This window comes from Oratosquilla oratoria, chromosome 3 (assembly GCF_046742065.1).
Source record: "Oratosquilla oratoria isolate Oo_2021 chromosome 3, ASM4674206v1, whole genome shotgun sequence".
Classification (NCBI taxonomy): domain Eukaryota; kingdom Metazoa; phylum Arthropoda; class Malacostraca; order Stomatopoda; family Squillidae; genus Oratosquilla; species Oratosquilla oratoria.
In genome coordinates this window covers 19,566,190-19,588,689 of record NC_134779.1, presented here as the reverse complement: position 1 = coordinate 19,588,689, position 22,500 = coordinate 19,566,190, and the positions used below count along the sequence as shown (strand labels likewise).

General features: G+C 38.9%; 1 protein-coding gene across 2 annotated transcripts in view; it reads left to right on the top strand.

Annotated features, from left to right (window-relative positions):
- The window catches only part of LOC143019537 (carbonic anhydrase-related protein 10-like), a 946,303-nt gene that overhangs the window by 912,683 nt on the left and 11,120 nt on the right, over positions 1-22,500 (top strand). The gene's annotated exons all lie outside the window — the stretch shown is intronic.

Below are 22,500 nucleotides of genomic sequence, written 5' to 3'. Positions count from 1 at the left end.
GCACACGCACACAAAGTTCACACACGCACACACTACACACACGCACACACTACACACACACACACACACACACACACACACACACACATAGACAAGTGTGTGAGTGTGTGTGTGTGTGTGTGTGTGTGTGTGTGTGTGTGTGTGTGTGTGTTTATATATCAGTGGATATACAATCTTTATATTCATACATAACACATTGGTGGTACTCTGGACGAGATTATATACAGAAAAAATACAGAAAGGCAGTGACGAAAAAAAAGTATAAGTTTTCCAGAAATGGAAAAAAAAAAGTTGTTCAACTTTAGATTTACTGCGAGGATGCTAATGTAGGAAGGGGGAATGAAGAAGAAAGAAGTGAATAAGAACGGAGAAGAAATTTGATGGTATAGAGGTGTAGGGGGGAAGAGAGAAGTGAAAAGAATATGTAAAAAGATGGAATCGACGAAAGAAAAGGAGTAGAGAGAATGGCGAGATAATTTACTTGGATATAATTTTGGAAGCGAAACACGAAACTCAGACTGTCCTTGGTCGGAGTGCGACAAGACGAAATGTCAATTTCATTTATCAAGAGTTAGAAGGAGGCAATTGTAGACGTATATTAGATAACACCTGTTATCTTGTGCCTAGTACCGTAAATGTGTGTGACGTTTATGGGCGTATAAGTGTATGCGAGTGTATCTATATGCTTTTGGGTATGTGTGGGTGTGATATAGTGAACACCGTTCCACAGAAAAAAAAATTTAGTCCTTCATTTGATTTTGACGGAAATTTTCTTGAATCATTTTCGAGAGGAATTGATTGGTTGCCCTCCATTCTCGTTGAGTTATGTTTTGTTCAGTATTCTCTTGTTTGTTCTTACATGTTAATGTGCGAAAAGAACCAAAATTTTTAATCTGTTGTCTGAAGAAATTTTTTGTTCTCCCATAAGTCACCCATAAGATAAACTGAACAGCCTAGAGTAACCAAGCTCGCATCTCAATGCGGTAGGAAATGCTAGTCAAAATTAGAAGTCAATTAAACAGACAGACATTGTGGTGTTAGATATAATGTTCTTTGTGCTACTTCTGTACATAATATATGTAAATAATAGAGTATAAATTCTTTGAATTCCTGCATGTGATCTATTGATAAAAAAGGAAATAGACAAGAACTGGTTTACTTAAAGAATGGTTAACGAATGGAATAGACTTAGTAACCATGCAGTGAGCGATGAAGCTATTGGTTATTTTAAGAAAAAGATAGATAACTTTATGGATGAGGATATTAGGTGGTAATGGACTTGGAACTGCCTAGTGTATGCCTTATGGTCTTTTGCAGTCTCCTCCATACTTACAGTATATTCTTAAACTGAAATCAACTATATCCCAGCTAACTGAGGACACTAAGTTATACATATTAGAAAGTCATAATTCAGATCAATTAGATATTAGATATTTAAACAAACTATTGCGAATTTTACTAAATAAATCAGATGCTAATGAAGACAAAATAGCTTACAAATATAAAGATAGCACAAAGTACGATTATAAGTTATTTGAAAAGAAAAATACATGTGACAAGAACAATGAATTAGGTGTACAAATATTTAATAGATTCACACAATAGAGATCTATTGAAAGTATTCTTGTATTTTCTATAATAACACCAACCACATAAAAGTGGTACCAGGGAAGATAGGTATGTAGGATCTTATGCTGGTGCTGAAGTTATAGGAGAGATCATGAAGCCAGTAATGAAAGTAGTGACTATGATATCATAGCCAATGAATAGTCATCTTAACTTATCTAAACATTACGTTTATTCTTTAGAAAATACTAACGATACGAAACTGAAAGGTTTGATCTTTTGACTGCAGAAATCGAAGCGTCAATAGAAACGTATACAGGGTATCCCAAAATATGTAGTCGCTCAATGTTGTCTCTGTACAGTCCCTGAATCTCCTCAACTCTTTCGCTGTGGAGGGAGTTTCTCTTTGATGAATGAAATCATCTGGTGACATAAGATACTTCAAAGTGCGGCAAAGGAATCCAGAAAGTATCTGAACACATACTCTAATCGTAAGACTTAGTGAAAGGGATTTGATATTTGTTGTGATGGAGCAGAAGTAGGATGGGGAGCTGCCTGAAGAGAATCACCTGAAGAAAGAAGAAAGAATTATTTTTCGAAAAGAATCAATGGAATTATTTTTCGAAAAGAGTCAAGGGCAGGTCAGGAAATTTAGAGACGTGAGGTCTGTCACCTTTAGCTTCTTCGAAAAATTTCAGAAAATAAGATTCCCACTACATCTTTTGATTTGATTCTATCTTGTTTAGATATCTATTAATGAATTTATTTATTTATTTATTTATTTTTCATTCATCTATTCATTCGTTTATTTATTTGTTTGTTTATTTTTTGTTTTATATATATTAGTTGTTTATCTGTGTACCAATCTATCCATTTGTTTAAATATTTATTTTAATTTTTACACTCTTTCGCAACGCTTGACTTCACCTTTCCTCTTGACTCTTGACTTAATATCTTTCTTGTCATTTCGCTTTTCTCCATCCCTGAAAACCTGCATTTTTCTCTCTCATAGACATCATCACACACCTCCAAACATACCGTTATTAGTATTCACATCTTTAAATCATGTTAGTTTTATCACTCGTTTTTCTTCCTCTTCTTCTTCTTCTTCGCGTTCCTCTTCTTCTTCTTCTTCTTCTTCGCGCTCCTCTTCTTCTTCTTCTTCTTCTTCTTCTTCTTCTCTTTCTTTCTTTGTCATAAACCTGTATATTTATATGTTCATACACTCACACATCCTTATGCAGTCTTATAATTCCATAATAATTGTATGCATGTCGAACCTTTCCCTTCTCATGTGCTCAAAGCCCACACTCGTATGGATCAAATACGACCAGCAAGAACTGTCACTCAGCCTGTCAGAACTACGACAGTTACACGAACCACGATTAAGTGCTTCAACACTTAAGCTTCAGTAAAGTGACCTGTCATCCGTAGCGACAGTTAAACATGGAACCTGTAAAACAACGTAACCAAATTAATCTAAGATAACTTAAGCAAATTAAAATAAGTCATGTGAGCCTAACTTAACCTAGACTCCTTGATGTACCTCACGTAGCTCAACCTGTTTTAAACCTAACTTAACCATTACAGAGCGACAATCGGTCGGGAAACGCCATACGCCAAACTGTGGCTGCGCCTAATTGTTAACCATGTCTTTGTCACTCTACCACCCTTCTCCTGAGTGTGTACGTGAAGGTTACGCTGTAAGAGTCTCCAGGTTCTTTGCTCCCCGCACACACGCGCACACACACACACGCACACACACACACAGACACACACACACACACGCACACACTTGGTTTATACAGAGGTAATTGATCATACAAATCTCCATAAATACTCAGTCATATGTAGACACACAAATATACTCGCACATGAACAAAGCTTGTATACACACACACACACACACACACACACACACACACACACACACACACACACACACACACACACACACACACACACACACACACACACACACATGCACACACACACACACACACACACACACACACACCATATCGTAAATCTACTGGCAATATTTCTGTGTCCCCATATATGCCTGGGTGGTGCAGTATATCAATGGAAATGGAGCGCAAGTAATTGCTCTCAGGTAATGACAAACAGTGAGACGAGAGATATTTACTTATGAAATTAAATTAACCTGAGCATGTAACAACAGTTGTTAAGTTAGGTATATCAATAAGGAAATTGAACTCAGGATGAACAAAATGAACAAATTCAACAGTGATGCCATTAATCACAATACCACGAGAAATGATGTTATTCCAATTATCAAAACATAATATCAGCTGCTTATATACAAGATAAGAAAACACTGAGGTTAGGAATAATAAAGTAGGAGCCTATGAGGCTATCATAAACTTCATTGTATACTACCGGATTCTAAGAACACTGCCATTGATTACAGAAAACAAGTTATCAGCAGACAAGGATAAACTGAGGAGTAATACGGTACACAAATATCCACGCACAGAGATAAAACTAGTGGACTGGATACGTCACACAGCGTATATTCCAAAGACTAAATACATGCAACAAAGAGTAACAAAAACTCATTTGAAAAAGACACATCTTATCAACATCTCACGGGAGGACTTCTGCACTAAAACGAATATAATGACAAAAAAAATACAGGATCACAAATAAACTGAAATTCTTGGAAGCTGTTTTATTTAGAAACTCCCAACTACAAAATATGTGTGAAAGTTTAGAGTTATTTAGGGCTTCCCAGAGAAAACTAAAGTGTGTGTGTGTGTGTGTGTGTGTGTGTGTGTGTGTGTGTGTGTGTGTGTTTCTGTGATTACTTAGGTAACAAATTTTTAAAGAAAATTGAATGCGAGAGAGTCTTGACAGTTCTAGTGAGTCCTGACCTTGAATCCAGGAAACAGTGCATTAACTCCAGGAATGGAGTTAACAGAGAATTAGGTTTTATTGCTAGGACCGTTATAAGTATAATTGCAGAGGTATTTATGAAACTCTATCTGGCGTTAGTTAGACCCTTCCCTGAATGTATGGTACACTTTTGGTTTCCCTCCTATAGAATGAATATCAATTTTCTAGAACAGGTATAGAGGAGAATGACCAAAACTATACATGGGCTCAAAAATGTCCTTACGAGGACAGGCTTTGGCACCTCAATTTACACTCTAGAAAGACGCGGATCGCGAGTTGATCTGATGGAGGTGTTCAAATGGATTAAAGGCTTTTAGCAAGGGGGATGCAGACAAGGTCACCTTATTAAGACAACAGGGCAGGACTCACAGTAATGGATTTAAATTGGATAAATTCAGATTTAATAGGGAAATAGGGAATGGCCCAAGACGGAACGCCAAGAGGTTTCTTAAAGAGTCCGACGACGACCTGATACTTGGAGCTCCGCGGGTCCAATAACCTGTACAAATCGCGGAAAGGACGCGGCGCCGCCGAAACGGACTGGGGGGGGGGGGGGGGGTTAATATATCCTCGTGAAGTTGGGATGTTCATGTGGTTATGTACACTTCAAGGGTATGGGACGCAAATACGCTTCAAGTTTCTCTCTCTCTCTCTCTCTCTCTCTCTCTCTAAAAAAAAAAAAAAAAAAAGTGAATAGGGTCGCCGAAGACGGGTATGTATGTATATGCAGAAAACCACGGGTAATTAACAATAATAATAATAATAAAATAAATGAATTATTAAGTAAAACTAATAATAATAATCCAGGATAAGACCAAACGATTTTATTGAGTAGAGACTGCGTGGATCCACCCAGACCTCTGAGCAGATTGAAATCACCAGTCCTCCGAAAAAAATAGGAATATATAACCTACATATGTTGACTAGAATAAGAATGATTCGCGCTTGTATGTGCGAGCTCGTACGTGTGCATATTTGAACTCACGTGAGTATTACTCACGAGGTCTACACACACACACACACACGACTCGGTGGCGCGGTTGGTAGAGTCTCCGTCTGTCACTACGGCGGTCCGGGTTCGAATCCTGCCCAGGGCTGAAATAATTTCAGTATCGCTGCGCTTCGAGTCGTTACTCCAACTCTCGTGGGCGGGGAGTTGGGTGTGTGTGTGCGTGTCAGGTCACAGCATTACCCATAAATCGGTCATACGAGCTCTGAGGTCTCTTCCGGGAGGGAGATAGCTGTCAATCACGAGTCCAACACGTGATCCAAAGACCAAGGTGAATCACACACACACACACACACACACACACACACGTATATGCATGGAGATAAGGAGCAAAACCCAAGACCAAGATTTAAGCTCAAAGCAGGCGGACACGTCTAACGCGACCTAAGATCAATCAGAGTGAAGGAAATGCTTAGTTAGGAAAAGGAGGATTAATGATGTTAAAAAGGAGAGAAAGAACCGAGAGGGAGAAAGGGACTGCAGCGATCTGGAAGGATTAGAGAAAAGAAATATGAAGAACTTTAATACAAAGTTGCATAAATTGACGCAATTGAATGCAAGGGGAAACGTTGAAACAAAGGAAAGAAGCATTTGCGAAAAGGAAAAAGTTTAAATAGCAGAAGGGAGGCCATGAAATGTGGATGGCGGGATTCCCAAAGCAGATCGTGGAAATAGCGAAAGAAAGGGACCAAGAAAGGGGCTCAGCTGAAAATTATAAAAGAAATATACGAGCACACTCCGAGGAAAAAAAGAATAACACCGACTACCGAAATGAATAGATGAATATATATTCATGCATAACCATACACACGCGCACACATACACAGACACACACACACACACACACACACACACACACACACACACACACACACATCTATATACACATACATGCATACAAGCATACATACATACATACAGTACATATATACATACATGCATGCACGCATACATAATCGTACATACAGTACATTATACATACATGAAGGTGTAATATACGAAAGCACTCTACTTCGTTTAGTTTTCTTTGCAAGTGGTACATACATACATGTGTATATATATATATATACATATATATATATATATATATATATATATATATACTTTATACGCGTATATGTGTGAGGGTTCTATGTGTGCGCGTATCAGTATTTACCTATTTTGAGTAAAGCGTTTTGGAAGGTATGGTCCTACTTTACTGTTCACAAGGACTTGGTGATCATTATAATCCTTTTCGTTATATTTTATTCATTTTGACTGCTTGGAAATAGACTCCGATATAGAAATAGAACCTCAGATCGCATTTCTCCCCCTAGAAATTTGGGAGATGACCCTGAAATGAATATAAACGCCTGACGAAATCCAATTTAAAATCATGCAATCCATATTCCGCAGAGAAAAACCTGGAACCACTTTGACTACTTCTCTCCCTAACATCGCTTTTTTTTTTTTTACTTCCCCCAGTCCTTTCCCCTCCACATACCTCCAATTTCCTCTAGTCCCACCCAACATATTCGTCCCCTTACCCCTTTGCTCTCTCCTTAGCTCCCCTGTCCTCATCTCCTCTCCTTCCCCCTCCTTTCCTCCTCCCCTCCTTTCCTCCTCACCTCCTATCGTGCTCTTCTCCCTTTCCTACTCTATCTTCATTCTTCTTCCCTTTCCTATCCTCTCCACCTCTCTTCTATCCTCGTATATTGTGTACTCCCCTCTCCCGTCCTTTTCCCTATCCCCTCCCCTCTCTTGCACTCCCCTCCCTCCTCTTTCCCCTCTCCTCCCGTCCCTTCCCCTCCCCCTTTACGTCGGAGCAGAAATAGAAATGACTAAAAAGACTTTTGACACGTGCTGTCTGCACCTCCCGACCTCGCCTCTCTCCTGAACTCTTTTCCTTATTTTTGTCACCGATTTCCCCTTCTTGGTATATTCTTTTCTTTCCAACTCTTAATCTTTTATTCGTTTGTTTATTTACTTATTTATGTGTTTAATTATTCTGATTATATATTAATTTGATTACTCCTTTATCTGATTATTACTCATTTATTTATTCATTTATGTTCATTTACATGTCCATCTATTCATTTATCGGTCTGTTCGTTATTTTATTTTGTTTATTCATTTATTAATGATTCTATTTTATTATTTTTTTCTTAGCGACCAGTGTTTACTTCCTTCTATATCCTGCTTTAAACTCTGGGGCAGAATCAAACAAAGGTGGTGTAATCTGTTGCTAATTGTAATACACTTTGTTCTCCGAGACAAGTACGTGGCAGTAGGCGCTTTCTCAGAGGAAAATAAGTCTGAAACAAACGTATATTCTGTACAGCTCATCATAGAAAATGGGATATGTTTAGGGGTAACATAAACATTTTCAGACTATGTACATTATACCAGTCACTTGTGTTATATAATGTAATAAGATCAAATTCAATAATAATTCAACCAAACTATTCATCACAGTCTTTCCTTGCATGTGTACTGATACATCAGTACATATGCAAAGAAACATGATCATTTTTCAGACTGTATATTTGCATTACAACAGTCACTTATGCTATATAATGTAACAAGATCAAATTCAATAATAATCAACCAAACTATTCATCACAGTGTTTCCTTGTATATGTACTGACACATCAGAAAATTTATGTTTCTTTGATTATCTGACGTGAAGAGGTGTACACTAATTGATATTTCCATGTAACATAATTATTTTTTTTATAAAGAAACATGTATTCATTTCCTAGATTTGCAAATAGCAGCTCATGAAAGCAGTCACAAAACTGCTTTCAGACATATAAAGTAACAAAACATGTCGATAAATTTTAGCCATTGCTCACTTTAAACTTCATGTTTCCTAAGGTATTTTAAGAACTTACAGAACATTATTTTACCTAATTTGGTAGCATAGACATTTCTTTAAGAACAGTTAGCTATTGTTGAAAGAGAATATCATACACTGATACATATGACATGATATTGGTGATACAAATATTTCATGTCAGTTAGAAAGTCTAACTACCTACTTGCACTTAGATGTATGAACAGCGTTACAGATTTCCTTTGCATTTTTGTCAATACAAATTAATCTAGTAACAGGATTAATCCTTCAGTAATGTTAGGTTGATAAAAATGATACAAAACACATCTTACTTATGAACCACATAGGATTTCATTTGAGTTGAAGATTACAATACTAGAAGAGTCTAGCATCGATAATCTATTGTCTAAATCCTAATATACATACATATATATATATATATATATATATATATATATATATATATATATATATATATATATATATACACATCATTCCAATTCCACGGAGTTGGGCGCGAGGACCTCTTGGGCAAAGCCCTGTCAGTTGCAGCAAGCCGACATTATGTCGCCTCCCCGCCTGGCCAGGGCTGTTGGGAGCCAACACGACAAGCCGGTAGCGGGTCCCGGGACTCGAACTCACGACCACCCGTTCATGAGTTCATGACGGTATCCACGGGGCTAGCGAGCAGTTAATAAACCCTGATGTTGAGTGGAATTGGGTGGCGAGATAATACGGGATGAAATTTTTATTTCTCTTGAACTTCTCTCGAAAGGTCAAGAGCCGATATGGTTTGTAAAATGAAACAGACATCCTTTATTCCGTAATTGTTCCACTAACCTTTCCCATTGACGCCTAACTTCTTGCTACCACAGCTACGATTGATATCCAGCAATAAAACGCGGTGTAAGAAATAAGAGTGTACTCTTAGTTTTGCATGTTTTCATATGAATCAATCCGAGAGCATGTAAGTAAATTATACTCCTAAGGATATATTTTTGATAAGACTGTCGGATAATTTCTCAATTTGATATACTATAGCAGTAGTCATATACCTGTCTGTCTGTCTCTGTCTTTCTGAAATTAGTAGCTCAAACTGGACCTTCAAACCCGACCAGAATTTCTGTAAGAAGTTTGTGACTTCATTATACCTTCGCTGTTGTCATTCTGCCCTGTTCACACTAGTGGTTTGAACCGCGTGGAAATCGCGGCGGTACTCCATAATCAAGGAAAAATTCCGTGGTTGTGTGTGAACGATTCCATTGACATCAGTTGCAATTCAACGGCGGCGGTTGAAACAGCTAGTGTGAACAGTGGCTCATAGTCATATCTGCACCGTTGCCTAAGTCGTTATACTTCGCCGCGGTTTGTTATTGTTGTATTTGCTCTACTGTCGTTCTCTTGAAACCTGTACCATTATTGTAGTGGTAATTATTGTTTGTACTCCATTCTGGATAATCTTTTATTTCGAGCTCGAACCACGAAAAAATACAATCACCATCTATATGAGAAATGGACACTCTCGTGAAAGGACACCGCGAATCATGAAGGCAAAGCGCAAATTGCAAAGAACAAGTTTCTTCCACAGGAGCAAGTGTAAGTGGGCCCGAGGGGCCCGCTATCACTGGTAAATTTATATATTAGTAGCACGATATCTAACTTCAGAAATTCATCGATCATCAACCATCTCTACAGGTTATAGTCATCCTATATACGATTTACTTTGGTTTCCCAGTTTCATAAAGACATTAAAAGATTAGAAAGAATAAAGTAATGAGCAACAAGATCGTTGCGCCGATGCCAAAAGTTAGAACCAAATTGTATGAAAGTAGCATGATATATTTGAACCTATTTTCTTTAAAAATTGAGACTAAGGGAAAGTAGATGCAGATGATTGATAGATCAAAAGTTGATAGTATAGGAATTGAGAATATTGTCATACTCTACGCTCACCACTCAACATTGACCTCAATCTCTTAGGACGTAGATTTTATCGAAATGTAAATAAAAACAATTTTCCAAACCAGTCGGACAATAAATGGAATAAACCTTCTTCAAAAGCGATAGAATGGGAAAAAAATGAAAATTTGATATTCAATTGTAAAAATATGGAAGCAATATGCTGTAATCTGAGACACTCCATTGTTTTGTTTGTTAGTTTACACATAACTGTTTCACGAACTCTTGTATATTTTGTCTTATTTCTTTCCTGCGTCCAATCTGATTATGAACCTAAAAAACTGTCCGTATACTCTGTAATTGTAATTTCACATAAACGTGTATATACCAATACTCGAGCGAACTTGACACTGAAAAAGTAGCGAAAACAAGTTAATGAATCAGAATAGAAATCTAGTCCCGAATAAGAATATTAGTAACTTGGAATACACACGCACACACACACACACACACACACACACACACACACACACACACACACACTCACACATACACACTCAAAGCTGTCGGGTCCAACACATGTACTGTGTGTGTGTGTGTGTGTGTGTGTGTGTGTGTGTGTGTGTGTGTGCATATATGCAAGCATAAGATGCTTGGAGGGCTGGAAGATTGCAAAGCTTCAGGAAAACTTCCTGACAGACTTTTCTCGACGACACGACCTAACGAAGGGAGGGTGAGTGACAAGTGGTTGATTGGAGCCAGCTGGCAATTAACAGCTGGTGTCACCCGGACACAGGTTAAATGACACTATCAGATGAAGCCTTGGGAAGACGAGAGATGAAAGTTGGTCCACGGTATGGGGCAGACCGTCACAGTCCTGAGAATAAGTTCCTGTGTTGTATGTCTCAGACAACCTTTGATGGACGGGACGAAGGGGACGCCCATAGGATTCGAACCTGTCGAGAGTTCTTTGGCGTGGGATGGAAGGGTGTCTGCATGGGAGCTTGCACGGAGAGACTGTGGGGACTGGTGCTGGCGTATGAGTGAAGCAAAGCTCTCCCTGGCGTATGACCCCAATGGATGATGATGATGATGATGTCTCAGTTCTCAAACTGTTGGATTATGTGCCTACCTTTAGCTGAATAAATACGCTGGTGACAGACAAGGCTGAAATCTACTGTCACAGTGAGAAAGTTACTCATTACATATAGTAATCTTTTGGACCCAGGAGCTTTCTCTGCTGAATCATACCTGCTGGTAGATTTAGTAAAAAGGGACTAGTGTTGCGTGGGTATTCAGGGTTACACATATAAACATTTGGTGATTTATGTCCTTCAATATAGTGGTGCTCTCCACCAGGCAATCTTATTCGGTAATTGAGGGAACCCAAACTTAAATAAGTCCTTAATCAATTACAGTGTACCCTTTATCTGAATAAAATCGATTATTTACCTCAGCAAACTCTTTAGAATGTGTCACCATTATGGTGATGATAAGTATACCTAAAATATGTATTGTCACGTTGAGACATTGTCAATTAACAGAGAAAGATTGATTCTTCTTTGGCTTTGAAAATGATTAAGGATTACAAAGGATTACAAAGGTGGAGCATGCCGACAGGAGACCTTTTGGTCCATATCTAGGTCGGATGCGAAAAAAAATCATAATGATAATGAATTAATAAATAAAAAATATAATAATGTAAATAACAAATAAAATACATAGATAAATGCATAGGTATAGTTAAATAATAAACAAACAGGTAAATAGTAAATAATGATAAATTAACATATAACTAATAATAGATGAAAATCAAACGGACAAAACCCTTGGAGTGTCGTGCATTTCTTGAAACGATCCACTTCCGTCCATATCAACCCGAGTTTAATCTCAAAGGCACAACTTCTTTCCTTCTCCTGAAATGAATGGTGATTAATTGGACACCGTGGCAGATTTATGTACCGACGCCTAACTAATGCCTGCGCATTTTACAACCTAGACGAGACGGTTGAGATCGTTAAAACCGGTAAAACCGTTAAGCCCGATCAATTGCCACTCATTTCGTTCGAAACTCCTCCGAACATGTAATTGCTCACATTATTGAATTCGTCTTCATCTAACCCTTGTTTATATGTACTTAAGCATAAAGATATCCAAGACTTAGGGGCACATACGTACAAGCTGAATGTACACTGCGTTAGTGTGTACTCTATAAGGGAGGAGGCCACGCCAGTAGACGCTTAGTTGTAGTCAAAGCCGTCACCCTGTGTTGGAACAACTTGATCAAGTGGCAGTCAATAATAACCTCCACAAACCAATCAATGTTCCTCGTGATCGTGGTAGATGATTGAAACTTAATGGTCATTCAGTCTTAGATTATGTATATGTGTGTGTATTTATATTCATTTATGTATATATATATATGTATATATATATATATATATATATATCTGTGTGTGTGTGTGTGTGTTTGTAGATATATATAAATATGGTATATATGAATGTGGCCTCGTACTAAAAAAAAATCTTGAGGGTGGGTAAATCAATGTCTGCCAACAAGTACGGCAGATTAATCCCTATTTGCCACTGGTAAATATGCTCCCCATTAGCCAATTAGCTGATTAATACAGCCCCTATCCTAACATGCACACACGTATGCATACACACACACACACACACACACACACACACACACACACACACACACACGGTGACATATAGTGAGAGATAGACAGAAAAAGAAAGAGAGAGATGGATATACAGAGTGAGGAAGAGAGATAGAAGAGGGAGAGACAGAGAGAGAGCGAAAGCCATGTTTGTGTGTGAGAAGAAATTAGGTGGGCGAGAATATTGGGAAAGGAGAATGGCATACAGATAAAAGGTAAAGAAACAACAAACAAACGAAATCAGAGCTTCAAACTAAGTTATGTATCAGAGAGATAAGTGGAATAATAAAACTTGTAATAACAAACTGAAAGAAAACGTTAGAAAAAAATTAGACAAATAATTTTGGTGTACATCTACTCTATACCCGTTGAGTTTATGGTGATATTAATTGCAGCAAAAGAACACATCAAAGAACAGCAGTGCGTTGTTACCTCTGTCTTCAAGAGTACAGGTTGAGATGCCTTTTCATGTGTGATTAGAGGCGAGTGGAACACCGTTTGAAGAATTATGTACTTGGAAGTAGGAGAGTAGGGTGGTGATATGAAAACAAAAACTGAATAGAGAGAAAATGACAAAGGTTATTTTCAAAAGGAAGTTAAAAGGGTGTAATTCTAAGCCCATGTGCACGCATTCATATACACACATACGCAAACACGCGTAGGTGCACATGTAACAAGTACAAAGCGACGCGCAGATATGCGCAGTTACGTACACAAAGGCACACCTATGTACGTACACAAATACGCACACGCTCTCACACACGCACACCAACACCCACGCCTGTACATACATATAATGGTTAGGGGTACATACATGATCAAATCTATCCTCAGCTGATGCCTACGAAAATCTCATTCAATCAAAGTGAAAACAAAGGATAACCAAATTTATTTCTTAAAGGATGAACACGAATGAATCACAAATGAGTAATGCAGTTATATAAATAGAAAAAATGAGGCTTTACCGTACAAACGAACGTGACAGATGGCCCTATGTCAGAACCACCTGTGGATTATCAAATGTAATTACATTATCTTGGATACTCGACCAGAATAATGTCAAAAACTCCTTCTTTCTCTCATCAACTGTAGCGTATATATATTGCACCTAAACACTTTGCATCTAACAGTGGGAATATCTTCTATAGTTACAGGATGCCACGTCTTTTTATGAGAATGAAAATTCAAATTCTTCCCTGTTGTATTCATACCTTAGGACCCATACGTAGCGTGGACAAGCTCATGTATTCATGTACGTTTTATGAATAGAGCTACAAGAATATTTATTCCACAAGTATTCCACTCCTTTCTCTATCTCTCCCCACCCCCTCTCTCTCTCGCTCTCTCTTTCTCTCTCTCTCTCTCTCTCTCTCTCTCTCTCTCTCTCTTTCTTTCTCGCTCTCTCGCAAGACTTGATCAAAGGATGTGCAGCAAAGGCTCGAGATGCCTCGTCCTTGGTTATGAGAAGTTTTGTTCGTGTGTTCCTTTACAAAGCGTGAAAAGACCAAGCCAGGACCATCGGGCTTGTCTCTGACCAACGGAAATGAAAGTGTATAAAGAGAGATCATTGGAACTCTGCTTGGGTAATGTACAGTCACTCAAAAAAGTATCGGTTGGTGGTGTTAGATGTTCGTAGGAGACGAGTGAAACAACAAAATCGAAGTCCCTGTACAGTTGGTAGCCGTGACAGAGTTGCGCCCTACCTATTCCGCCCCCCCCCCGTTAAAATAAGTGGTGTAGAATAAGCATTTAATGCGTGAAGATGTGACAAGATTGAAAGTAATTGTATTTGAACCGACAAGAATTGTTAATATTTTATTGTTACTGAAATCACACACACAAACACACACACACACACACACACACACACACACACACACACACAGCATACGCAATAGATATTGTCACACCACAACATGTTTTCGGCCTAGACAACGCTACAGGCTCTCCTGTCTACATGACAACCCTTACCCGTCAATCCCTTTCTCAACCCTCGCCCTCCCAGAGTTTCAGCCATTCGAGCTATAATAAAATACTCCACAGCTCCTTTGCAGTTAACAGGTTGTTTCTTCCAAGTAATATAACATTTATGTAATATAAAAACTTAGATATCATTTTAATATTTTAGATGTCTTCACTGAATGCTGGTATAATGAAGATGCACACTTATAATCTACAAAACTATGAGAAACATTGGCGCATTGATACACAGGCGTACCAACAGTTTCCAAGTCTTTTGAACAATGTGTTAGAGTGCAGCGTTTACTTACGTCCGTCCATTTCCGTACGATTTCTTACCGATACTTTTTTGAGTGACTGTACACGAAGTTACCAGTGAACAAACCGTTTGGTAAAATAATTATTCTCTAACTATTATTGTTTAATATTAACAGTTGAATACCCTCTTTCTGCAACCTTTATTGAACTTATTTTTTGAGGAATTATAATGAACTCTTTCCTCGGCTAAATAACATAAGTATGTAATGCTTAAACTACGCTTCTGTTATCTGTTGGTCATTTAATATTGATGTATTTTCTCATATGGTATTTTTTATGCCTGTATCATCAGAATAAATTTTCTTAGATTTAAAAAAAATGCAGCAACGTACGCAGGATTGTTTTATAATTTTTCGTTGATCAGTTATATAAATTCTTTTTATATTTTGTAATACAGAAATTCTATAAATGTAGCTGTAAACACGATTCTCACTCGTAATATCTACAAATATACTTTTAATTAATGATTATTTAATATATGTCTATATACATTGTTCCGTATCGTAAAATTACATAATTGCATAATAACAAAATATTTGTCTGAACTATTCTGATATATCATTGCTCAGAGGAGCGTCCTAAATGGTAAATTATAATTAGAATTGCAAGGTTAATAAGGCTAAATGCGGCGTGATTAACAACGAATTTCCATTTGACTAATTGTGCTAATCATGCATAATCCAAATTCTGCAATGTATGTCACTAAAATCTAAACACAACTGTCATGTTGTCAAGAGAATCTTGACACTCGTGTATGTTAATCACGAAATTGTGGACGAAGAATTGGTACCACTTTGACTGTGATATGAGTATCTCAGCTGGTGGGAACTAGGTTAGATACAAATTACAACGCACGTCTCAAATCTTTATTATTATTGGGGAATCTATTACCACTGCCTTACTGTAAAAGGACAAATATATTTGGTGTAATCATTTCATTGAATGATCTTGTTACATCGCCTCTTGTTACAAGTGAATTAGGAATGTTACTGTATCAAGTAGTCTTTTACCATTTGAGTAATAATTTCTGTCTCTTGGTATAGATTCTCACGTTATTCAAATTTTACGCCTTTGTCAACTTTGTACAGTGAATTATTTCATAGAAAATGTCATCAAAGTTCTCGACAATACCGTAAATTAGGATCGTGTTCGGTGGATAAGGAATGCATTTTTTTATGCGTAATGGTTGTTGAAAGCTTAAGTATAAAAATGAACATGTAATTTGCCTAAATACACTATATACACACCCGAGCCCACCAAGACCACAGAAGTACAGGTAAAATTAAATTATCTGGCATTAATAGGCATCTCAGATGAAAGTAGTTAAGGTTGCCAGTGTAACATTTAGCAGCCTATTTGCGGTCTTATGAAGAAAGTAATCTGTGAATATATGAATTTATGAAGTTATGTTTTTAAATCAACTTTGATGACACTGGGATTTTCCATAACGGAATAATAATCTCCTTTTCATCTGTAACATCAGCATTCTACGTTTCATTTTTATAATTTTTCTTAGCAATGATACATTTATTTTACCTTCTTGTTCTTCTATCTTTTTTTAAACATTTTTGCATAACATGCTTTGCAGCTTATTCATTCTTTTCTTCTTTTCATTTGTACTTTCTGTTTCTTACGAAATAATCTGTTTATAATGTTTTCTCATTCTAATTTGCAACCAACTGACAACTCCATATTTTCCCGCAGATATACTTTTCTTTATTTGCACTAAGACTCTTTTACATTCCTCCTTTGCATATACCCTCGAATTACAAGCGTAACGAGCTAGCTCTGACTCCATTTCATAGTCCTCTAAAACTCTTTTCAACTCCTTTTCTAAGTCTTCAAAAACTTGGCTTTCAAGACCTCTCTCTAAACTTGTTCGTTATCATTTTTCTCTGAACATAAGAATGAGGGAAACTTCAAGAGATCATAAAGTCTACACTAAGCAGTTCCATGTCCATTACCACGTATCATATTCATCCATAAAGTTGTCTAACCTTTTCTTAAAGCAAACTATAGTTTCAGCGCTTACCACATGGTTACTAAGTCTTTTCTACTCGTTGACCAATATTGGTAAAGCAGTTCTTTGCTGAGAACATTTTAATGGCTAGTAAACAAATCACAACTTAAATCATCAAAATACCTTAAAAAGGTTTCTTTACGTATGTTCCATCTAATGAAGATGTTTTAGTTTTCTCATGTTTATTTCATTGTCTCACGCTTGCATTTTTAATCATATTGTGCAGTGTTGGTTACCATCATTACCACAAGTTGAATTATTATCACCATCGTCGTCATTACTATCATTATCGTAATCATTTGATTATTAGCTTCATCATCATTATCGTCATCATCATCGTCGTCGTCGTCATCATCAATATCAGCATTATCTTCGTCATCATCACAATATCATCATCATCATCATTGCAGCAGCAGCAGCATCAATGTCATCATCATAATCATCATCATCATTATTACATCATCATCGTTATCGTCACCATTATCACCATGACCATCGTTATCACTATCATCATCACCATGTGTCATCATCAGTATCATCGTCATTAGTATTATCATCCATCATCGTCACCAGCAACATCATTTGGATGCAAGAACAATGAAAGCGAAGTAATTTCCACAAAACCTATGAGGACCGGTAAGAGGCTGGTCGAAAAGCCTTTTTTTTTTTTTTTTTTTTTTTTTTTTTTTTTAACTTCAACCTTGCAGATGGTCTGGAAGAGTTCATACATGTACGGAGGAAGCTAATGCATCACAGTGATGTCCAAGTCACCTCTGGTCTGAGGTGAGCAGCGGCAAGGGGCCATTACTCAGAGTGCATGTCCTTCCTAATCTCTGCGCCGCGTCCAGGGTTCGAAGAGACGCCAAAATCCCAACACTGTTACCTGGAGCCCGCGGTACCACCAAGCCGCTGACCTGCAGGACCCACATGAATAAATTCCTTAACCAAGCCACTGACCTGCAGGACCCACATGAATAAATTCCTTCACAGTGGTGACGTAACGCCTTTGTTCTAACTCTGGATGACGCTAAATGATTTTTGTAAGGTGCGACTTGGTCCTATTAGGAGCGTTAACGATGTCTCAGTAAGCTCATTCTTACCGATGTACCTTCTGTGTCGGCTCAACAGAGCGGACGAAAATATTCAAATTACGGCGGAACTGGCGGTGAACCACAAGTTTCCGTTCCTCAACACAATGATTCACCGAGGGATAACAGAGTTTAGATTTTCTGTATACAGGAAGCCGACAAAAAAGGGAAATTTCATTCACTACCTGTTGCAACACAGTGCACGGACCAAATCAGGGGTAGTAATTGGTTTCCAATTGTGGGCCATTAGAATCTGTAGTGAAGAGTTTTTAGAAGAAGAGATGGCCTATATTACCAGTACTTTCCGCAAGGTATTTTAACCCCACGGCTTGCTCAATAGTCTCAAGAGGAAAGAATTGGACATTTATAAAAGAACAAAAAGAGAAAAGGTAGACCACGATTACCTCGTAGTACCGTACGCAAGTGGAGCTAAGATGCTGACCTCTCTATTATCTAATGTTGGCGTACACGTGGCTTATGCCTCTGGGCGAAAAAAAAATAAAGGATGTAGTGAGAGGTAAAGAAGAAAGAAGCATCAACAAGGACAGCGTGTTTTACAGCATACCATGTGGCGGATGTTTTGCAGCATATTATAGTGATATGTCAAGGTAGCTTACGAAAAGGATAGGAGAGCACAAAGGTGACCTTCGGCACCACAGAACCCCCAACTTCCTAGTGGTGCATGCAAAATCACACGGACACCTTCCCAGCTGGGAAAGTGTTCTCTCCCTCCGGACGGGACTTGGAAAGAGAATGAGAAAGTGGAAGCCGCACATATCGTCACAAGAGAGGTCACCAATCACGGTGAGGGATTTGCAAATGTGTCATTGGTTGTACCTAGGCTATTCCTCGGCGAAAGTCCGGACCAATCAGCGCGCAGCATTGTAAGACGTCCAGCAAGATGATCCGCTATGAGGGTATATATTACGATGATCTGTACTAGTATGTTATTCTGAAGACAGAATCAAGACAGCGCTCGTAGAGGTCGGACGTCTCTTCAAACCAGCTCTCTCAACAAACGCCCAGGAATCTTCGCCGGCCGGGGGTAGCGAGGAGAGATATCTCCTTGCTGCTGCCGGTCTGGCATGGCCGACCTCTACGTTGACGTCGGCAGGCGGGTTTACACCAAAAACAAATACACACATTTCCCAAGTCACGTAAATCTGTTTTCAGAGTAGTGCTTGGAAGAAAAGAGGCACACGCACACTTGCTCGCTGGCAAAAGCAGAGGCCCAAACCGTCTCACTCAGAACCCTTAATCTGATCGCAGGCTGGTCGACGGAGAGACTTGGGACACCTCTCTTTCCAACCGGCCCGCAACCTAACGCTGGCCTCTTCGCTGACGCTGGTGAGCGAGTTTACACTTCTAACATTTACACACAATTCCCAATCGCGTAATTCTCTGTTTTCAGAGTTGTAATTGGAAGGAAAGAGATCATACAACACCCGCCCGTCTGCCGATCCCTCGAACCGCCACTGAATCAACTCTTCTGGAACCCAAACCCAACCTGGGGAAAAACAGGCAACGCTCGCCCCACCTGTGGCTCATCAGGAACGCGCTCGCCAGCGGTGGTGGCGAGGAGTTATCTCCTTTGCCGCTGCCGGTCTGGTTATGGACCGATCTCTTCGTTGACGTCGGCAGGCGGGTTTACACCGCCCGCCTGCCCCCCTCGCACCGCCACTGGATCAGCTCTACAGGGCTTCAAACCCAACCTGGGGAAAAACAGGCAACGCTCGCCCCACCTGTGGCTTATCAGGACCGCGCTCTACACGCGGGAAGTAAACTCAACTCACTTCCCGTAAGATACACACATACACCTCTCACGAACAAAGCCACAACACACGCACAAACATCTACACTTACTTTTTCTTCGACTAAAATTCGCTTCCTTTCTAACTTTCTCTTCTACTGCATCTTCTCATTTCAGTTTATCTCCCACTAAAGATTTTTCCGTTTTTCCACGTTCTCTACTACTACGCCTCCTACCATTTTCTAAACTTTCGTTGGTGATCCTAATCCTAACCCCGGCGTCAGCGCTGCCCTCCAAGCTCCCGGTCCATTCCTCCCGAGCCACGACCACCAATAAACCCCTAATCGCTCGCAATTCGCCCGGTGGCAATAGCCCTCTTTTATACGCTACTATCTTTTCATTTTCTTACAGTCATTCTTCCCCTCCCACAAAAACCGATCCCGCGCAAGCGAGGTGGTCTTTCCTAGGGATTCAAATTCAGATTCAGATTCTGAAGACGTAAAGTCGAAACGTTAGATTACGTTAGTGTTCCTGGTTCAACCTGTGTTTCCTTACCACCTTTTCCACTCATCTTTAATATACATATATATATATATATATATATATATTATATATATATATATATGGATCCGGGCCGGATAGCGACTGTCAAAACAGCGACAGTCATAATAGCGGCTTCATAAGGGCGACGTAATCAGGTGAGCGACTTTCAAAACAGCGACTGTCATAATGGCGACCGCATTATAACAGTGACTGTAACAATAGCGACTTTACTAGCAACCGGTCAGAATGGTCGCAGGCTTATGTTTCAATTGCTTGTGTTCTCGTGTTTGTATTTACGTGTTCAGTTGTGTTTACTTTGTGAGATAGGTTCAGAATGAAATATGCTCAAAAGTTCGCAGACTTATGTTTCTATCGCTCATGTTTATTTGTTCGTGTTTACATGTTTATGTTCACTTTGTGAGATAAGTTCACTGAAGTGAATTTACTGGTCGGTCGCTCGGTCGTCGGTCATTGTAATGTTTGGGTTGTTAAGACTTGAATACAAATGGCAAAAGCCAACAAGAATGTGAAGAACAACACCATGTGAGGTCGAAGCCTATATTGGTAGTACAACGTTTCGCTCGTTAGGGCTTTATCAAGAACACTGACTTTGGTGCTCACAGAATGTCCCACTACTTGAATATTACTTAATCAAAATAATGGAAGGTCGGCAACAACAAAAGGAACCAACAAGAAGACTAATCCTACCAACCAGCAACGTCACCTCCCTCCTCACCCGGACACTTGAGCCGAGTAATATTCAAGTAGTGGGACATTCTAGCAGGACCATCAAGGATCTGACAAAACAGCAGGACAAAAAGGACGCAAGTTGGGGCAAATCCAATCCTTCCTCCCTCCGTGGGTTGGTGTTCTTCCCCCACCCCTTACCCACCCCACCCCTCCCTTGCTCGAGACCTTCCCCCGTGGTCCCTCCGGCTGACTATATGACTTTCTGTTGTTTGGCTTGACTAGCCTTTTTCTTTTTAAATCATGTGACTTCTATAGCTAGTCCAAATAAAATGTTGTTTTCGATTCCCTTTAGGTTTCAATTTTTTATTACTGAGCAGTTTCATGCAGTTGATGCGATGATGTCGCTGTTATGACAATCGCTCTTATAATACAATCGCTATCATGTGGTCGCTGTTGTGATAGTCGCTGTTTTAAAAGAGTCGCAGTTGTGAAGTCGCTCTATTGACAGTCGCTGTTATTACAGTCGCTATTCGGAACCCGAGCCATATATACATAAATAGATATTATATGTATATACATATATATATATATATACATATATATATATATATATACATATATATATATATATATATATATATATATATATACATATACATAGAGAGAGAGAAAGAGAGAGACCAACAAACAGAAAGAAAAGGGGAAGAATGAATACAGAGGGGGCTGTAGTGCTCTCGCAGTGTTGACCAACACCCGAAGAAAAGTGTCTCGGTAGTCAGAAAGAATCTCAAAGATTTATTAAAATTTTGCGCCAATCGAGCGATTATTTGACATCTTATGACATAAAAATAAATAAATAAATAAAATCGTGATTCATACATACTTCTTATACGGCAAATTTCTCCAAGCATGCACCCTACCCCTCCATACCTATGCATGGCTAAACCACCTCCCTGGTTCCTGTAGGGTCGCCACTACCTTGAACCACCAACCATATTAAATCCTTGGGACTTTCTCTCCTGTGGTCAAAGGAGCTGGAGCAGGTGTCCGGCCCGGTAAACGAGGTAAAGGTAAACTCACCCGGACATGTGAATCCACTATTCTGTTGGAGGAATGCAGGACTCTGGAAAGCCAGGCAGGGAAAAGAAATTGTTGGGAAAATCTGAGAGGAAGAAAATGTATAAGTATACATACGTAAGGATATGTATACGCATATGCATGCGTGTATACGTGCTTATATACATATATCGAATACGTACAT